We start from the raw sequence: 8,217 nt of genomic DNA on the forward strand, positions 1-8,217 counted from the left end.
ATTCATATATATATGTATTGACCCCCTTCTTTAAATTAGATGTTTTGGAAGCGGGATGAACTCCTAGCACCAGCTCGCATGCGAGGAATTCAAGAGGAATTGGCGGCATTCTTTCTTGACCACGTGATCCCTGAAGACGGAGAATTCTATGTTGACCCTGAGTCCGTATGATTATATTTGTAAGAGATAATTACTGTATATATGTAGCCGGTAGTGTCAGATAGATATACGAGAACTTGTTGTTCGACCAATCTCTCGGAGAAAGAGAGGTGGTCGATATCACTTCTCTCTGTATGCATATATGTTCATCACGATTTTCTGTTTCCTTCGTTTGCTTACTAGCTAGCCAGCGTGTCTAGTCCTCTCTATACGTATGTATAGTACGTAGCGTCGACCAAGCACGGACATAAGAGAGGACACTTCTCTCTATTAATTATAGCTAGCTAACACAATATATGAAACACCTAAATTAACCCCCAAACCCCCCCCCTTTCAAAAAAAAACAAAAACCCCAGCCACAGAAATGCTGACGCGTGGATGCCTATTGGTTCCGGTTGGTGCCACCGGGTCTCCTGACTGGGCTCTGCGCACTGCCCACGTGGAGGCCCATCAGTCCCGGTTCTGGATTGAACCGGGACTAAAGGGTCGGGGCATTAGTACCGACACTTTAGTCCCGGTCCGGGACTAAAGGCCCTTATGAACCGGGACTATAAGCCCTTTTTCTACCAGTGTGAGCTGGCTAGTTGGGGAAGTACGAATTCTCCCTTTTTGTGGGTGGATGTATCCCATGAGTTTATTGTTAAATCTCTAGCAAACGATGTAAGTGCAATTGATTAATAAAGCTAGCCGTGAAGGCCTTCCCGAAAAAAAAACTCAAGCCCATGGCACGGCCTATGTGGATCTGTTCGCCGAAGCCATTCCCAGCGTACCCTGAGTGCAAGAGCCTGCAAACTCATATTCTTCACCCCGAGTCCTCCATAGCAGGTAGGCTTTGCAAATCGAGCTCCACGCCACTAGGCATTGCCCTCCATCCCGCCCAAAAGAAAGCACGCATCCATCCGTCGATGTCTTGGAACACCCATGCATCCTGGTGCCTTCAGCACCAACAGGTGGTGCACCGGCCTTGCGGCAATCACCGCCTTCACGAGCACCAGCCGGCTCGATCTCTGCAACATGCCTCTCTGCCAACAAGCAGGAAGGCAGTGCCTCACCTGATCAAGGAGAGGCTGCCATTGCGCCTTGGTGAGCTGCTTGATTGCCAACTGCAAACCGGGGTATCTACAAGGAAATTCCCCGATGGTACAGTACATTGTAGGAGGTCCTCAAATTCTCTCTCTGTCTGTCTTCATGGTTTTCGATGATCAAAATCGTAGAGGATGTTGTGTAATTTACCGCATGATACAACTTAGACATGCGCATTTACTCCGGAGTACAAGCAAGTCGAGCCGAAGACCAACCGCCGGATCTTTGCCGGATCCTCTCGAGCCGGGAGGAGAAACCCACCGCCTTACTCGCTTCCACGCCCCGCTCCCGCCCTATATAACCGCCGGCATAACGGCCCGACCCCGCCCACCCTGTCCTCCCGCTCGAGCCTGCCATCCACGCCTCTCGCCCTCCCACACCCCCTCCCACCGCGAGCTCGCTCCTGCCCACCCAACTGCACGCCGCCCTTCCACCGCAAGCTCACCCCCGCCCCCCGCCATGGCAAGGCGTCCGCGCGGTCGCGCTCCTCCCCGCCACGCCCACGGCCCCGCTCCTCCCCGCCACGCCCACGACCCCGCGGCCGGCCACCCACTAACGTCCCTGCGGGCGACGGACGCCGTCGTCTACGCGCACCCACACCGGCGTCACTTCAGGGTCCGCGTGCTGGCGGCGGACTCTGTCCACGCCGCCTGGGAGATGCGCCGCCTTCTCGCTGCCCAGAAGAGCGACTACGACTGGTACGTCACCAACTTCGCCCCGCTCGAGGCTGCAGCGGACCTTCGGTTTCCCGTCGACGACGCCAGGGCGGCTTTCGCGTCGCTCCTGCAGCGGATTTCTGGGGTGAACACGACCATCGAGGTCACCCACGGAGGCGGCCGCGGGCGAGGAGTCCCGCACGCGCACGCGCCCGGTCTCGGAGTCGGCCGCGGAGGCCGCGTCGTCGGAGGCGGGCGCGGAGGCTGGCGCGGGCACGGTCTCGGAGCGCTGGTCCGTGGTGGCCACGCCGTCCAGGGAGGCCCGGAGCGAGATGGGTACCGTCTCGCTTACAGCTTCATGCTCTACCCAGGCGACACCGGTACGATCGATCCCCATGGAGTCCTCGTCACCGTTGAGGAAACCGAGCAGGCGCTCGAGCACACCACCTGCACGGCGCTTCGGGGGCGCGCCGCCGGCCTCGCAGGGAAGATGAGGGGCGCCCGCCGCACCGTCGAGTTCTTCGACGAGGAGATGCGGCTCGCGCGGAAGTCCTCGCACAGCCGCCTATGCACTCTCCAGGAGATGCAGGCGTGGGTCGCTTCGGTCCGGGCGCACCAGAAGATAGCGGTCAGGAGTCTTCGCCACATTCTCCGGCAGATCGATGGGTTTGCTCAGAGGAGTATTTCGTTTTAGGTGAGTTCAATCATGTTCATCTTTTGGGCTGTTTTGCAATTCATGCATCATGCTTTAACCCGGAATGCTCGATCATGTTCGTAGGCTTGTTCCTAGGCTTCTCGTTATATTTTGGATAGGCATCGGTCGGTTTGGCAATGAAATACTAGTTACAAAACCATCATCCTGTTATGTCGAAGGCATTGAAATAGTTTTGTGTTATCTGAACCATCAAAAGATGCGTGTATTCAGTCTGCGATATATACATTTCTATACTTTTATGTACCTGCTTTTCTTCCTGAGGGGTTTCTAACTATATTTTGTCTTTCATCAGTGGCCGCGGGGCAAAAGACAGCGGAGCAGACCATCCAGAAGAGTGGTGAAGACCGTTCATGATCTTCCCGTGCGATATGATCCGACGACAGTCACAAAATCGCCTACCTCATGTTTCCTCGCAATCGACTGAGGCTACTACAGTTTTTTTGTTTTGTTTACGGAAAACATAAGGTGGTATGAACTTGCATTTCCTTGCCATCGGATATAGATGCGGCTCTTGCCTGAATTTGCTAAAGCACTTGTTACTGTACGTGTGTTGCTACAGTTTCTTTTTGTTTACAGAGAAGATAAGGTGGTATGAACTTGCATTCGCCACACGTGTCTTCTTGTTTCTTTCTTAGCCTTTTTTTTAGTATGATATAAGAGCTGAAGAAACTAAAGGTTCAACGTCTCGCTTGCCATAGTTTGATCCTTTTGACTAGTTACAGCTTGGGGGAGCTCCTACGTGCCGCATTTTGCGGCAAATAACCTCGACGCAATTAGGAATCGAACCCGTGACCTTGCTCTGCTCCACGGGCGCTGCTAACCACCAGAGCTAATGGCTACTCCCTCCGTTCGAATATAGGTGACGCAACTTTGTACTAATTTTGTACTAAGTTAGTATAAAATTGAGTCATCTATTTTGGAACGGAGGGAGTACATATGAACAAAATCGCATCACGAACTTATTTAAGAACTGATTGTTGCGTGATATTCCCTGTTGCATGTTATTATCTGTACGTGTACGGTAGCATATATATTTTTGAAAATTTGAACACATTTCCGAAGACATGAAAGAATTTTTGAAGAAATGTGATTTTTTTGAAATTCCAAAATAGTTTTTATAAAAAGGAACAAAATTTGGAACTTCAAACAGATTGTGAGAAAAATGTGAACACTTTCGAAAAACAAGAACGAAATTTGTGAAGGTGGTTCTTTTACTTTGGAACAATTTTTTTCAAAAAAATCGAGCACTTTCTTGAATCTTGATTCTTTTATAATAAACTTTGAAATCCCAAACATTTTTTTTAAAAGAATGAACAAAATTGTAAGTTCCAAACATTTTTAGTCATTTGCGAACAAAATTTGAAGATTTCAACATATTTTTAGAAAAGTGAACAATTCTTTGAAACGCGAGCATTTACAAATTTTTTAACAAAATTTTAAAAACTCGGACATTTTGTGAAAACGGGAACAATTTTCGGAATCTCAAAACATTACTTTGAAAAAATAGGAACCAAATTGAAAATCAGAACATTTATCGAAATTACGAACGTTTTTTTTTGAAAACATGAAAAAAATGAAAATGCGAACATTTTTCGAAATTACAAAGATATTTTTCAAACAAGAATTTCAATTTGTGAACAAAATTTAATAATGAGAACATGTTCTGAAATATGATTTTTTTTCCAAAGTTTCCCTAAATGAAGCGAACAATTTTTGAAATTCTATTTTTTCGCATTTCTAAACAAAATATGAAAACTGGAACATTTTTATATAATTTTTTTTGAAATATGTGCACAATTTTAATATTCATCAATTTCTTCTATTTTTTTAACAAAATCTAAATATTTGTTCAATTCTGGATTTTCGAACATTTTTAAATGAAGCAAACATAATTTGAAAATCTAATTTGAAATTTTAGGAAATAATTTGAAAATAGGGACATTTTTGAATGAACAAATTTGTAAATATAAACTTTTTTTAAAAAATTGAAAACAGGAAGAATGAACAAATTTTAAAAAATGCAAACATTTTTATATTTCTGAACGTCTACTGAAAAGGGAATATAAACTTGAAAAATAAAAATACAAAATTAAATAAAATTTAAAAGGAAAGAAATGAAAAATAGAAAAAGATAAAAAAAATGAAAACTGAATGGAAAAAAATAAAAGCGGAAAAGTAAGAGGAAGAAAAACCGGTTCAAGAATCTTTTAGAAGGATCCCAAAACCAGAATAAAGCAGCTGGAAACCAAAACCGGTAAATGACCCGCCCGAAATAGCCACGCTGAACTTCTGTAATGGACCCTACCCACCGAGCGCTTCTTCTCGCTAGCCTCTAGGAAGCTCCGCCAAATTGACACAGAATGTGTCAAATTGGGAATTCCACAGCTTGACCACGGTTCATAGACTATACACATAGGTCCAGAAGATCGGATCCATTACATGTAGTGTAGTCAAGAAAAGTCCATGTTACAACCTCTGAACTTTTGTTTTAGGGTGAAAATTTTGGAAGGATTTTGGTGCCATTTGGACATCATATGAACAAATAAATAAATAGGTCTTAAAGAGATCTCACAGTCATATACAAGGTCTCATACACGCAAAATCACATACATAAGTAGGTTTGATACACACAAATGTCACATACATTAAGAGGTGTCAATGCCATTTCTTGTTGTGCATGATTTCTTGTGGTGCCCAGTTTGCACAGGCTACATCTAACCTTTGTCCCTCTCTTGGAAACCTTAGTGGCACACCTTGGCTTCTCTTGTTACTCTCTAGTCCTTTGCTTTTTCTTCCTACCAGGCATCTTCATCTCCCCCGGTGGATCAGGTCTTGGCTATCAGGTACATGCCATGTAGGTCTGCTTTCCACAGGTCGAAGGCAAAAGGCATAAGTTTTCTTGTCAATGTAAAAGTAGAACCACAGCTCCTCATAGGCTAGGACAGACTTAACAAAAGGCAGTGAAGGCGGGAAACACGGTAGCTGAATTCTATATATAGGTGAGAGTGCCAGCCGATGACGATATGTTTAGAGGTGGTGGACTGTAAGAGAGAGGCTCTTTTGTCTTGCCTTGCATCTGAAGGTGAAGGCGTATATGTCTCCTTTAGGCATGTTAAGAACTCCAACCAGTTAGTTGTAATGGCCGCCCTATTTTGTTAGATTGAGAGACAGCGGTAGCATCCCCGTCCGCAAAGTTGATTGAAATCTAACTAGATGCACTCCTGGAGGTATTGTTTTGTGTAGTGAACCGAGAAGTACTGGAAATGAAAGGACATGTGATGAGGATTAAATATAGGAGCATGTCATCTTATAACATATAAAGAAAAACAACATGGAAAAACCCATTGGTAAGCATAACACAATAATAGGATATTCACCAAAATATCAATATGACATATGAACTCCAAAGTCATTTTGCTGTTGCTACACAGTCTAAATATAGTAGCACGTGCAGGAAACCATGGCATTCAGAAATGCAGCATGGATGCAAAGAAGAAAATTAATGCGTCAACCATGTCAATTATGGAGTTATCCCCATACAAAAACAACTACAAGGAGATGTGTAAACCCAAATATAGATTGTTGGTTTCACAAGTCTGATCTTATGGCATACCACTTAGCCAACATCTGATGAGAGGACGATAGAGGATAAGGTGGCTCATGATCGAGCTTTCTACAAAACTTAGATGTTCGATAGATTAAGGAGGCTACAATTTGTTTAAAAGTTTCAAACGGTTTAAAGATTAACATGCCGTGATGAATTCACATGTACTCGTATCATTTATGCCTAGAAAGCTAGATTTTTGTCCAAAAGGACCACCTGTCGAGCGGAATTGACAAAAAAGACCACCCATGTGTAAAATTAACAGAAGAGATCAATCGGGCCGTGGCGGCAGGCGTGCCAAGCAACACTTGGCACCTGCAGCCACAGTGGGAGTCGGTAGGCCCTACTGCCACAAGGCTAGGTGTCAGTGCTAAATACGGCATATCTCGAGGTAAGGGTCCTAACTCCTAAGCTAGGCATCTTGGAGTGGTAACATGGAAACATGAATTTACCCAGGTTCGGGCTCTCTCGAGGAGATAATGCCCTCTGTCCTGCTTTTAATTGTATTGATATGGAGTATAGTACATAGTACATGTATCTACCATGAGATTCTTGTAATGAATATGAGATCCTCTATATATTTACTAGCCTAGCCTCGATTTATATAATGCACCGAAGGCCTAGGGGTTAGAAGAGTCCTCGTCTTATGTGTTAAGTCTTGTGGAATCTTCCCTGTATACGTCATGGGTGAAGGAAATATGCCCTAGAGGCAATAATAAAGTTGTTATTTTACATTTCCTTATTCATGATAAAGGTTTATTATTCATGCTAGAATTTTATTGATTGGAAACATTAATACATGTGGAAATACATAAACAAATACCGTGTCCCTAGTGAGCTTCTACAAGACTAGCTCATTGATCAAAGATGGTTAAGGTTTCCTAACCATAGACATGTGTTGTAATTTGATAACGGAATCACATCATTAGGAGAATGATGTGATGGCCAAGACCCACCCGTTAGCTTATCATATTGATCGTTCAGTTTTATTGCTATAGCTTTCTTCACGTTAAATACATATTCCTTCGACTATGAGATTATGCAACTCCCGAATAACACAGGAATACCTTGTGTGCTATCAAATGTCACAACGTAACTGGGTAATCATAAAGATGCTCTACAGGTATCTGCGAAGGTGTTTGTTGAGTTGGCATAGATCGAGATTATGATTTGTCACTCCAAATATCGGAGAGGTATCTTTGGGCCCTCTCGGTAATACAGGTCATAAGCTTGCAAGCAAACGACTAAGGAGTTGGTCACGAGGTGATGTATTACGGAACGAGTAAAGAGACTTGCCGGTAATGAGATTGAACTAGGTATGAAGATACCGACGATCGAATCTCGGGCAAGTAACATACCGATGGACAAAGGGAATTACGTATGTTGTCATAACGGTTCGACCGATAAAGATCTTCGTAGAATATGTAGGAGCCAATATGAGCATCCAGGTTCCGCTATTGGTTATTGACCGAATAGGTGTCTCGGTCATGTCTACATAGTTCTCGAACCCGTAGGGTCCGCACGCTTAACGTTCGTTGACGATATAGTATTATATGAGTTATGTGATTTCGTGACCGAATGTTGTTTGGAGTCCCGGATGAGATCACGGACATGACGAGGAGTCTAGAAATGGTCGAGTGATAAATATTTATATATAGGATGATAGTATTCGGACACCGAAAGTGTTTCGGGGGGTACCGGGCACTTATCGGGTCACCGGAAGGGGTTCCGGGCACCCTCGACAAAAGATATGGGCCTTATGGTCCAAGAGGGGAAACGCACCAGCCACAAGGGGCTGGTGCGTGCCCCATATGGGCCGGCCTAAGGAGAAGGAAAGGGGAGAAGGGAAAGGAAAGTCGTGACTAGGATTCCCACTTCCTTCCCTCTCCCCCCTCTTTCCTTCCCCCTTGGAGAAACATAGCAAGGGGTGCAGGGCAAGGCAGGGCCCCTAGGGGGCCGACGACTAGCCCTAGGGCGCGCCCTGGCCTCTTCCCTCCCTC

The sequence above is a fragment of the Triticum urartu genome, chromosome 5 (assembly GCF_003073215.2).
Source record: "Triticum urartu cultivar G1812 chromosome 5, Tu2.1, whole genome shotgun sequence".
Taxonomy (NCBI): domain Eukaryota; kingdom Viridiplantae; phylum Streptophyta; class Magnoliopsida; order Poales; family Poaceae; genus Triticum; species Triticum urartu.